The sequence below is a fragment of the Dipodomys merriami genome, unplaced genomic scaffold (assembly GCF_024711535.1).
Source record: "Dipodomys merriami isolate MVZ:Mamm:240054 unplaced genomic scaffold, mDipMer1.0.p SCAF_1, whole genome shotgun sequence".
Classification (NCBI taxonomy): Eukaryota; Metazoa; Chordata; class Mammalia; order Rodentia; family Heteromyidae; genus Dipodomys; species Dipodomys merriami.
Genome location: NW_027202270.1, coordinates 133,640,328 through 133,653,171, shown reverse-complemented (window position 1 = coordinate 133,653,171; position 12,844 = coordinate 133,640,328). Strand labels below are relative to the sequence as shown.

At 41.0% G+C, this 12,844-nt stretch overlaps 1 protein-coding gene and 1 non-coding gene across 3 annotated transcripts in view; one reads left to right on the top strand and one right to left on the bottom strand.

Annotated features, from left to right (window-relative positions):
* The first annotated feature begins 546 nt into the window (after window positions 1-546).
* The window catches only part of Pals1 (protein associated with LIN7 1, MAGUK p55 family member), an 85,904-nt gene continuing 73,606 nt past the window's right edge, over window positions 547-12,844 (top strand). For both annotated transcript variants that reach the window (XM_070031695.1, XM_070031685.1), the window contains exon 1: window positions 547-648. The gene's annotated coding sequence lies outside the window, so the exon portion shown is untranslated. The remainder of the gene's footprint in view (window positions 649-12,844) is intronic.
* On the bottom strand, window positions 3,866-3,970 carry LOC138834947 (U6 spliceosomal RNA). The gene has a single exon (XR_011374302.1). It is a non-coding gene; the product is annotated as a U6 spliceosomal RNA (small nuclear RNA).

The window sequence follows — 12,844 nt, the reverse complement described above, 5'->3', positions numbered from 1 at the left end:
TGCCTGACTAGACGCGCCTCAAGGAGAAAAGACATTCCCTCAGGAGGTGACCGTCACCCTGAGGAAGATGGGGACTCCGAGGAAGCGGCCTCCCTCGCCAGACTCCGCCCCTGGGAAACGTCGCGCCCCCACACACGACGCTAGCGGCGCGGACTCGCGCTGCCAAGCCGCTCCACAATTTCTGAGCGCGTCAGGTTCGCCTTTTATACTCGGAGGCGCGTGAACGCGCGCGCTCGACTACTCGGAGGTACGGAGATGACCAATGAGCGGGCTCCTTCTCCACGCGGGCTTGCGATTGGGCGGACCGCGCCAGGCTCTTTAGCCCGGCGGTGGGCGGAGCGTGCCGAGCAGGCGGGGAGAGGGACTGGGGAGAACTGGTAGGCGCGCTCTCTGCGCCAGAATCCCGGGGGCGCGTGCGCGGTCTCGCGGCGGCCGCGGGGGCTGGTCTAGCGCGGCCTCGAGGAGGAGTTGCTGGCGGCGACGGCGGCGACGGAGGAGTCTGGCGGTGGGGAGGGGGCGGGGACTAAAAGATTCTGGGGTGGGGAGTCGGGAGTTTTCTGGATTCTTTATCCGGTATTATTGAGGGCGGCCCGCGGCAGAGCAGTCGCTTCTGTGGTCTGGAGGAACGGCGGCCACCGCGCTGCGGAGGTAAGAGACGGGCCAGTGGCGGCCGGGCTGTGGAGATCTTCATCAACAGGTCGCTGGGAAGGCGGCGGTGGGAGGGGGGGGCGGCCCCTCCCCCACCGCTACCCTTCTCCCCCGCCCCCTCCCCTCCCGCGCGCGCTCGGGCCCCGACCGGACCCCGGACTCTGCGGCGGGCTCGCCCCGGGCAGCGGGCTCCGGGGACCGGGTGTGAGTCCAACCTTTGTCCCTCGGAGGAACGCTGCCCGCGCCCGCTCGCCGCGCCTGGGCCGGGGACGCACCTCGGCGCGGTTTCCATCCGGACCTGCCGGAGTTGTCGGGGGCTCGGCGAAGGGGCACTGCGGAGGGGCGGCGTCTGCGGGCTGCAGGGGGCGCCGGCGGGGCCGAGCTCGCGACGGCCGCGACTCCCTCCTGGCGGGACCGGGAAATCCGCGGAGGAAAATACTTTCCCTGAGAAGACGGAATGTAGTCAGCGTTCCTGTGTCTGAGTCAGGCGGCTGCGGGTACGCTCCTTAAACAGATAGACGGTTCCTGCTTCCTGGGGAACACTTGGGCTTTGGGGGGGTTTTAACGACGAGGCTGCTGTCGTTCGTGCTTTCTGATCATTTGCTCGGAGATTGAACTTTGAAGCCTGTAAATTGTTGGGAGCGACTCTTCAATGAAAGGCGCTTCCCCGGGATCTTTGTCGTAGTAAATTATGTAACTTTACAGTGATAACTCACCTTCTGTTTTCGTTGATTGACACACGGCCATGTGGGTGGAATTTAGGTTTCCGTCGAAAAGGTTTTTCCCAGGCGTATCTACTACGGTTAAACTCTGATGTCTTAAGAGGGTTTTAGAGGCAATTTTACACATTCGACTTTATAATTTTAAGAATTTATATTTGGGAAACCGAAATAAAATTTTTGAAGTTTTCGATCTGATAGACACGGTGAAAAGCGTTAATATTTGATTTTTTTAAAATGCTGTTTTAACCATAATATTCTAATAATGCTTTTGAATTGTAACAGAAGTTAATAATCTATTAACTTGTGCAAGAGGAATAAATGATGTGTTGGGGTTATTAGTATCTTTGAAGTGTAAGTATTGGTGTTAATGAAAATTATTAAGTAAGCTTTCTTGAATATTATCTGATTTTTTAAAATAACATCCCTGTGGGCATATTACGAATGTAAGCGGTTTACTAAGGAAGCAGGGGAAATTATAACGTGATTCATTTTATCTTTCTTTAAAACAACTGGGTATCTTACCATGAAAGGCTTCCTTGATTGACTTTTGGCTTAGACTTGAACTTAACTAATAAAGTTGGACTCAAAATATCAACTTGTTTTAGGATGTGAAAATAAAAGAGGTTAATAAAGTCATACTTAAAGGTGACCTAAGTTGGTACAATGATTTAGCTCTTAATACAATCTTGTGAATTATGATCTTGATTAAAAATATCAATCACAACCTACATCATTGAGGTTAACCCAGACTGGCTTCAAATTCTCTGTGTAGCACAGACTGGCCTCAAACCCTCAGTCCTCCTTGCTCAGCCTCCAGAGTGCTAGGGGATCTCTAGAGTGCTAGGGTACCTCCAGAAGTGAGTGCCCCCTCCCATGGGTTCCTAAGCATATCTTACTACCAACAAATGACTTTCACAAAATCATATAAGAAACTGGCAGAGTTGATTTTTTTAAACTTTATTTATTGTTTTCATGTGGTTTTTGTTTTGTTTTGTTTTTTTGCCAGTCATGGGGCCTGAACTCTGGGCCTGGGCGCTGTCCCTCAGCTCTTCAGCTCAAGGCTAGCGCTCTACCACTGGAGCCACAGCACCACTTCCAGCTTTTTCTGGTTATGTGGTGCTGAGAAATCGAACCCAGGGCCTCATGCATGCAAGGCAAGCACTCTACCACTGAGCCACCTTCCCAGCCCCTCATGTGGTTTTTTGTTTGTTTTTGTTTTTTGGTCGGTAGTGGGGCTTGAACCTGGACTTGGGTGCTGTCCCTGTGCTCTTCAGCTCAAGGCAAGCACTCTACCGCTTGAGCCATAGCACCACTTCGGGTTTTCTAGTGGGTTATTGTAATTGTAAGTGTCACAGACTTAACTACCTGGCCTGGCTTTGAATCCTGATCCTCAGATCTCAGCCTTGTGAGTAGCTAGGCTTATAGGCGTGAGTCACTGGCTCGGGTCGTGTGGATTTTTTGTTTTGTTTTCTTTTGTAGCCACAAATCACAATTATTTGTCCTCTTGACTCTGGGATTTGAACTCAGGGCCTCTTGCTAAGTAGATTACCATTGAGCTACACCTCTGTCAATTTTTCAACATTTCAAACAGGTTTTCATGAATATCTTTCTGTGTGTCTCCTTGAACACGTGTGCTTTTCCAAACTGTATACCACCTGTAAGGGAATTGCTGATAGTAGGTTGGTAGACACTTTCAACTAAACTAGCTACAAGCAAATTACCTTTAAAGGTGTAATGACTTTCATTCCTGCCAGTACTGTATGAATACTAGTGATTGTTCATCCTTGTCCACAATTGGCATTGTCAGATTTTCTGCCAATCAGCATGAGCAATTATGTATCGTTTCCTTTCTTAAAGGAAGATTTTAATTTGTATACCACCCTAGTAGAGATACAAAACAATTTCATTATTTAAAATGCCTTTGTGCTGTCTTTTTTAAAATCAATCCATCCTCCCCCCCAAAAAATAAATCCATCCTGCAAACCAGTGATTCTATAATTTGTATTTTCTCAAGTACTATGTAAATGGAATTATATAGTGCTTAGCTTTTTGTGTCTGGTTTTTTGTTGTTGTTTTGTTGTTGTGGGTCGTGGTGCTTGAAGTCTGGGCCTGGTTGCTGCCCCTCAGCTCCTCAGCTCAAGGCATGTGCTCTTACTACTTGAGCCACAGCACCACTTTTCGGTTTTCTGGTGGTTAATTGGAGGTAAGAGTCTCACAAACTTTTCTGCCCGGGCTGGCTTTGAACCACGATCCTCAGATCTCAGCTAGGATGACAGGCATGAGACACTAGTGTCTGGCTGTTTTTCTTATTAGTCCTGTTGTAAAAAAAAAAAAATTCACACAGATACCACAGATAAAATGCAGAATCTCCTTTTTTGTCAGCACCAGCATTGGCCTTTGTAGTTTTCCTGACTTCATTTTGTTCTTGCACTCTTTTCACTGTTTACTTGAAGTCTTTTTTCTTCTCACACAGGCCATGACATAATAGTCTATGTAAAAATATAGAATGCTTCATGAATTTACCTATCATGCTTGTGCAAAATCCATGTTATTCTCTGTATCATTCCAGTTGTAGTGTGTGTGCTCCTGATGCCAAGCACTGTCTGCTTTTTTTTTCATTTAGCATGATTTGAGAATTATAAGTATTGAGTTCCATCCAAGTTTCTTCTGTTTTATTGCTAAATGTAGTATTCTCGTGGATGGTTATACTACCCTTTGTTTATCTAGTTACCACCTGAGTTTTATACCAGGGTGTGTGTGTGTGTGTGTGTGTGTGTGTGTGTGTGTGTGTGTGTGTGTGTGTGTGTGTGTGTGTGTGTGTGTGTGTGTGTAAGAGAGAGATTATGAATAAAGCTGGGAATAGGCTTTTGTGTGAACATGTCTTCATTTCTCTTGTAAATGGGATTACTGGGTTATATGGACAAGCATATGATTAACTTTATTTTATTTATCTTTTAAATCTGTCTGTGGTAAGCAGAATAATGGCCCTCAAAGGTGTTCTGATGACTAGAACTGTGAATATATTTGTTTAAGTGGAAAAACTGAATTAAAGTTGTTAAATCAGCTGGCTTTAAAGTAGAGAACTTATTATGGATTATCTACGTAGCCCGCAATATCACAAATCTTATAGCAGAGAAAGAATAGAGACAGAAAAAAAAAAAGATGAAACTGTGGAAGCAAGTTGAAGGAGGACATGAGGCCCTAAATAAAGGAATGGGATAGTCTCTAAAAGATGGAAAATGGTAGGAAACAAATTAGTCTTTAGTGCCTGCGGAAAAGAAAGCAGCCCTGTCAACACCTGTATCTTAGCCAGGGGAGATCTGTGTCAGACTTCTACAGAATTGTGAACTAATAAATTTTCCTTGTTTTTAAGTCTGTAGTTATCTGTTAAAGGATTATAGCAGACTAATTCGGTGTCCTTGTTTTCGCAGTGACTGAACCACTTTGCATTCCCATAGAAACATGAGTTCCAGTTGATTTACATCCTCATTAGTACCTAATACTGTCAGTCTTTTTAATTTTAGCCATTCTAATAGATGTGTAATACTATTTGTGTGTGTGTGTGTGTGTGTGTGTGTGTGTGTGTGTGTGTGTGTGTGTGTGTTTCAGTCGTGGACCTGGAACTTGGCCTAGGTGCTGTCCCTGAGCTCTTCAGCTCAAGGCAAGAGCTCTACTACTTGAGCCACAGCACCACTTCTAGTTTTCTGGTGGTTAAATGGAGATAAGAGTCTCATGGACGAGGAGGAGATGGGGACAAACAAGTCGTTTAAGGATTCAGGTGGACCTGTTGCAACAATGAGAAGTACAAAATGTCATGTCAAAACCAGCTTTACAATGTCAGTGTGGGGGGAGGAGGGGGGTATGATTGGGTGGGGGGGAGGGGGGAGGCTGGGAAGGGAGGTGAAGGGTAAACAAAGGAGGAGGCTGCAATGCTTGGTAAGAAATGTATGCATTATCCTGCCCATGTAATTGTAACCCCTCTGTACAGTATGTTCTCAAATAAAATAAAATTTTAAAAAAAAAAAAAAGAGTCTCATGGACTTTCCTGTCCAGGCTGGTTTTGAACCGCGATCCTCAAATCTCAGCCTCCTGAGTAGCTAGGATTACAGGTGTGAGCCACTGGCACCTGGCTTCATTTTGGATTTTAATTGCAATTACCCTAGAAGTAATGGTATTTTATTTTGCCATTATGGCGTTTATGCCATCATAATATCTTCTTTGGAAATGTCCAGATCCTGTGCCTATTTTACTTACTTACTTACTTACTTAGTGTTTGTTTTGAGACAGAGACTCACTTGGTTGCCCAGTAGTTTGGCCTTAGGTTACTGGGTTTAATGATCCTCATGAGCTAGTCTTGCAGTTGATTTGGGATTGACTCCTCTGATTCAGATTGTTCTGAGAGTTTTTTGTTGTTGTGGTTGTTTCCGTTTTTTTTCAGTTCTGAAAATTAGACCCAGGACTTTGAACATGCTAGGGAGGCAACTCTACCACTGAGCTACATCCCCAGCCTAAGTTTTAAGAGTTCTTTTAGTCCTTTTTCGGTTGCCAAGATTTTCTCCCAGTCTTTTTTTTGGGGGGGGGAGGGGGTCTGGTCATGGGCCTTAACTCTGGGCCTGGGCGCTATCCCTCAGCTCTTCAGCTCAAGGCTAGTGCTCTACCACTTGGGCCACAGTACCACTTCCAGCTTTTTTCTTTTTGCTTATGTGGTGCTGAGGAATTGAACCCAGGGCCTCATGCATGCAAGGCAAGCGCTCTACCACTGAGCCACCTTCCCAGCCCCATTCTCCCAGTCTTTGACTTACCTCTTTACAGCAATGTCATTTGGACAAAAGTATTGAAGTTTTAAGTTTTGATGAAGCTAAATCACCCATTTTTTAAAATTTTATGCATCAGATCCAGGATATATTAAAAAAAAAACTTACAAGGTCACTGACACTTTTTCAGTGATTTTCTAGAGCTTCTAAAAATTTAAAAAAATTTTACATTCAGCTCTATGTTTCATTTTGAATTTTATATAAAGTAAGAAGTACAAGTAGAGTTGAGATTATTTGTGTTATTATTCTGTGACCATTTGTTGACCATTTGTTGATTTGCCCTTGTATCTTTGTCAAAAACATTGATTTTTTTTGTCAATAATACACAGTCCTGATTATTATAGTTTAAACACATCTTGACCTCAGGTAGTGTAAGTCTTTCAATTTTTTCCCCCAAAATTGTTATGATTATTTTAGTTCCTTTGTCTTTCCATATAATATTTAGAATCAACTTGCTCATGGTTCATGAAAAATTGTATTTGAATTTTGGTGAGGATTATGTTTAATCTGTAGATCAACCTGACATCTTAACAATACTGTATCTTTTAATCTGTAATACAATATTTCTTTTTATTTGTGTCTTTTTTTTTCTTTTGGTGGTGCTGGGGTTTGAACTCAGGACCTCATGTTCGTTCTGCTTTCTTGGCTGGCACTTTACTACTTGAGCTACATTTCCAGGCTGGATTTTGCAGGTTGTTTTTAGAAATGGAGTCTCCTGGACCTTTCTGCCCAGATCTCTTTATCTCCAGAGTAGCTGGAATTACAGGTCAGAACCACCAATCCTGGTCAGGGCTTTCTTTGCTTTCTTTTTTGATAGTACCTGGCTATGTTACCCATGTTGACCTTGAGTTGTTAGTCATATACTCAAACAGTCCTCCTGCCTCAGTCTCTCAAACTAGCTTTAAGACCTTGGAATAGTCGTAGATCTTGAGATTTTTCTTAGTAGATAGTTATACATATGAATTGAATAACCTTTTGGTCTGTATGCCTTATGTATTAATAATGAAACATTAAATGTAACATTTACAATTTAAAATGAAGAGAGAGGGCTTGAGGGTATAATCAGTGGTGCAGTGCTTGCCTAGCGAGCATTAGGTTCAATCCCCAACACTTCCAAAAAAAAAAAAAAAAACCAGCAAACTAAGTATTACATTTTGGAAACTAAAGTTCTTTATAAAATCAGAGAGTCAAGATATTAATAGTTATCTACAATTTATGTAAGACTTAAAATTTTTGATCTATACTGGAGTTTGGAGATTGAAGGACTGGTATTAAAATTACTAAATGAAGAAAGAAAATGTTAAGAAGTGTTTTGCTGTTATCAGACATTCCTCATAGTGTTTATCAAACATTACTCACACTTGTTGAGACAAATTGTTTAACTGGATTTTGGTAGTCAATTCTTTTGTTTGCCTTTTGTATTATACAAGCATTCATAGAAGCTCTGTCCTAATGATTCAAAAACCTTTTTTTCTTTCAAAGGATAGATGAAATAATACTCAGCAGTAAAACATACACAGACACAGACACACAAACACACACAGAGACACACACAGAATATATTCATCCTACTTCATAAACTCTTACTCAGCTTTCAGATCTCAACTGACATTTTTTTTTTTTTTGAAATTTTGTGCTGGTACTGGGGCTTGAACTCTGGACCAGAGCGCTGTACTTGAGCTTTTGTGTTCAAGCCTAGTGCTCTACCATTTTAGCCACAGCTCCATTTCCAGGGGTTTTTTTTTTTTTTTTTTTTTTGGTAGTTAATTGGAAATAAAGACTTTTGTGGACTTTCCTACTGAGGATGACTTAGAATTACAATCCTCAGATTTTAGCTTCTTGAGTAGCTATGATTACCAGCACCTGGTTTGTGCAAAATATGTGGAAACCAAATGTGTAATTGAAGAACTGAAAGAGGAAGGTCAGTGTATATGCAGTATAGAAAAATAACATTTGGGAAGTATCATGGAAATAATACTTGGTCAGTGTGTAAGGAAGAGATGTCCCTAAAGACCAAGTACAGAGTGAAGAGATGTACACTTAAGAAAGTAAACTATATTTACTTATTTATTTTTGTGCCCAGCCTTGGGCTTGGTCTCAGAACCTGGGCTCAGCCTTTTTGCTCAAGGCTAGTGTTCTGCCACTGGAGCCACTGCTCCACTTTTGGCTTCTTGGTGATTAATTGGAGATAAGAGTCTCATGTACTTTTCTCAAAGTCACTTTGAACCCTAGTCCTCAGATCTCAGCTTCCTGAGTAGCTAGGATTACTAGTATGAGCCACTGGTACATGGATAACTTTTTTTATTTGTATTTATTGATTTCTTTATTTTTAAGATAGGATCTTGTTATGTAACCCAGGCTGGCTTGGAGCTCACAATCTTACTCAGTGTCCTCAATGCTGAGATTACAGGGTGGTGCTCCACCATGTGTGGTTCATGAGTTGTATTTTGAATAAAGACAAAATTAGTTTGAAGTTTTTGACTTATGATGAAAACTTATGGAGGTTAAAGTAAAACAAAAAAGCTAAAGTCAAGTTCCTTTCACATCAGCAAATCAGCTGTAGACCCATGGTTGGTTGCTTGTTTGGCTTTGTCACTGATTTCCAGTGACTGCATGAAATTAAAAAGGGTGAAATAAAGCCAATAGGAAATGGCCAGGCTCATTTTATTATTAAATTTATGGAAAATATGTGTACATGGTAAAAATATGCATTCTCATTAAATTCATTGTGAACTGTTTTTTGCAATTGTAAAGAATAAGCTTCAGTAGCTTCATAAGCAAGCTGTTTAATTTGATCATTTTTTATAAATCAGTTCAAACAATTTAACATTGCTATAAGCAGTCAAGCATTTGGTCTTTTTGTTTCATGACTCTACAGGTTCCTTTTCAGTTAGCATTTGTTTTAAAACTCTATAATCATTCAGGTTTTGAGCTTCTTGTTTTTGTCAGGAATTGGCTACTTTCTCTAAGTATTTTAAGCCATAGAAGTCAAATCATCTCTATTGCATTCTCAACACTATTTACCTATTGTTAAAGTGCAAATAGCTACACAAATGAACACAATTGTGTTGCAATAAAACTTTACAGTCATGTGTCATTTAAAGATATGTTCTGAGAAATGTGATCGATTATTAGATGGTCTTGTCATTGTGTGGACATCATAGAGGATGCTCACAAACATAAATGACATAGGTCAATTACTAGAGTATGGGCTCTGATACAATCAAGAAATTCAGAAACTATGTATGCCGCCAGTTTAACATGGCATGCTGTTTCACAGTGTACTTCTTTATAAGTAGAAGATGTACATTATAAAATAATGAATGCAATTAGTATAGAGTAGTAAATGCATAAATCAGTCTTACAGTTGTTTGCTATCATTATCAGGTATTAAGTAGTGTACATAATTGTATGTGCTGTATTTTTATATGCAGTAGCTTTTATACCAGCATCACCACAGACATGCTCCATTATATTCTTGTGGATCACTGATTGATGTGGTCTGTCCTTGACTGAAATGTCTTTATATAGTACATTACTGTACTTATAAACCAGGGTGTGCCTGATTTGACCTTTGGGCTTAGTTTTCAAACCTCTGCATTAAGGTAAAATATATGTGGAGGAAATAACAATATTTTAGTAAAGTGTGTAAAGATTTGTTTGTTTTGAGGTTCTAGGGTTTGAACTCAGGTATTCTACTGCTCAAGCCATACTTCAAGCCCTTTTTGCTCTCTTTTTCTTTCTTTCTTCTTCTTCTTCTTTTTTTTTTGGTTCGTCCTGGGGCTTGAACTCTGGGCCTGGGCGCTGTCCCTGAGCTCTTTGGCTCAAGGCACCCTCTACCACTTGAGCCACTACTTCTGTTTTTCTGGTGGTTAATTGGAGGTAAGAGTCACGTGGACTTTCCTGCCCAGACTGGATTTGCATAGCAATCCTCGGGTCTCAGCACCCTGAGTAGGATTACAAGTGTGAGCCACCGGCACCCAGCTTCTTTTTAAATATTAAAGGGTCTTTTTGCCCAGGCTGGCCTGGATCACAACCTTCCCATTCACACTTCCTGCCATAGCTTGGATGACAGGTACATACCACCATGCTCAACTTTTCTGTTGAGAGGATGTCTCAGGTAAAATACATATATTTTGACCTGGACTAGCCTGGAACCATAATCTTCCCAATCTCAGCCTCCCTTGTAGTTGGGATTACAGGTACTTGTTACTATGACTGGCTGTTGGTTGAGATGAGGATGTCTAAATTTTATGCCCAAACTGGCTTTGAGCCTTGGTCTTGATCTCTGTCTTCTGAGTAGCTAGGATTTATAAGTGTGAAAAATGGATGCCTGGCAGAAGTTTATATTTTGATGAAGTATAAATCTGTTATTTTTAAAAGAAGATTCCACTTTGATACTATATCTAAGAACTATTTGTTTAACCCAAGATCATAAGATTTCTTCTGTGATTCCTTCTGCAAGGTTTTATAGTTTTATATTTGGGTTAATTACCTAGTTTGAGTGGACTTTTATTTTATTTAATTTGTCCTATTCCATAATGCATTGAAGACTATCTTTTCTCTATTGATCTTCCTTTGTTTCTTTGTAAGAAACCATTAACTGTATCTATGGGTGGATGTTTGAGGACATTTGTGTCCACCAATGTATGTATTTATTATCAGTACCATAAGTTTAGGAGCTTAAAGGCATGGCTTGAGATATAGCACCTGCCCCGCAAATCCAAGGCCCTGAGTTCAAATCTTAGTACTTCCAAAACAGAAACAACTACTGTGTCTTGGCTAATGGGGATGTTTAAGTCAAGTATTTATTTTTAAAATTATGGGCTGGGAAGGTGGCTCAGTGGTAGAACACTTGCCTTGCATGCATGAGGCCCTGGGTTCAATTCCCCAGCACCACATAAGCAAAAAGAAAAAAAGCTGGAAGTGGCGCTGTGGCTCAAGTGGTAGAGCACTAGCCTTGAGCTGAAGAGCTGAGGGACAGCGCCCACGCCCAGAGTTCAGGCTCCACGACTGGACCCCCCCCCCCAAAAAAAAAATTATATTTTAGTCTATATAGGGTAAGCTTGTTGAGCTCTGTAAAATTCTTGTTTGTTCATTTTGGTGGGAATTATGTAGAATCATACTTATTTAATAAAGACCCTCAAAGGATTGTAGAAAGAAGGTAGTAAATTAAAATATGTTCTTATGTATTTATGTATTCTGTTTTGCAGTACACAGTGTTTCATAATGAATAAGTAAGATAGAAAGCAGCCTGTTTTTGGTGTATCTTTTCATAATGTGTTTTGTTAAGTAAAACACTATTCAAAAGCCTTTGAAAGATACTTTTTGAAATTTCAAGAGGTTCCTGAGCCCCTAAATAATTGTATTTAACCAGGTTATCATCTTTTTCATTATTACTTTAATAGACTGTTGGTACATTCAAGTTTTAATATACTTGTTCTTTTTATTTTTCAGTGTCCACAATTTGTGGATGCCTACTTTTTTTTTTTCAGTCCTGGGGCTTGAACTCAGGGCCTGGGAGCTGTCCTTGGCTCAAGGCTAGTGCTCTACCACTTTGAGCCATGGTGCCACTTCTGGTTTTATGGTGGTTAATTAGAAGTAAGAGTCTCATGGACTTTCTTGCCATAGCTTTGAACCACAATTCTCAGATCTCAGCCTCCTGAGTAGCTAGGATTATAACTGAGCTACCAGTGTCTAAATTCTTTATAAAACTGAGTAGAATTTGCATATAACTTACACACATTTTCTCAATAACAGTCTCACAACTGCTCAACTTGCACTTGAGCTATACCTCCAACTCTGCTTTTTTTCTTTCTTTTTTTTTAATGCCTGTTCCAGGACTTGAACTCATAGCTCTTGGTTGGCTTCCTTATGACTAGCACTCTATCACTTGAGCTATGGCTCCAATTTGGAATTTTTACTGGTTAACTGGAGATAGAGTCTGCCCCAGTTAGCTTTGAACTGAGATCCTCAGATCTCAGCTTCCTAAGTAACTAGGATTATACGTGCTCTTCTGCTGATTATTTTGGAGATGGAATTTAATGAACTTTTCTGCTGGGGCTGGCTTTAGACCTCAGTTCTCCAGATCTCAGCTTCCTGATTAACTAGGATTACAGGTAACAGTCATTAGCATGGCTAGACTAGTGTTGTTTTTGTTTTTTAAATACTTACTACAGTTTAAATTGTCATTACACTATATCCTTTAGGAAATTATGAAATTGAAAAAGTCTGTACATGTTCAGTATAAATAAATTTTAAAAAATTTCCCATATAGCCCAATGAGAGATGGGGGTATGACTCAAGTTGTAGAGCACCTACCTAGCAAGCCAAAGCCACCTGAAGTTCAAGCCTCAGTACCACCAGAAACAAACAGCAAAACAACCTACAGTTGAATCCACAGATGTGAAACCTGTATATAAAGGATGCCTGTTAATTGTTTCTTCCTCTAGCTATTATTTGTGCTTATGTAAATTTTTTTTTTTTTGGGTCCGGTCATGGGGCCTGAACTCTGGGCCTGGGTGCTGTCCCTCAGCTCTTCAGCTCAAGGCTAGCGCTCTACCACTTGAGCCACAGCACCACTTCCGGCTTTTTTCTTTTTTGCTTATGTGGTGCTGAGGAATCGAACCCAGGGCCTCAGGCATGCAAGGCAAGCACTCT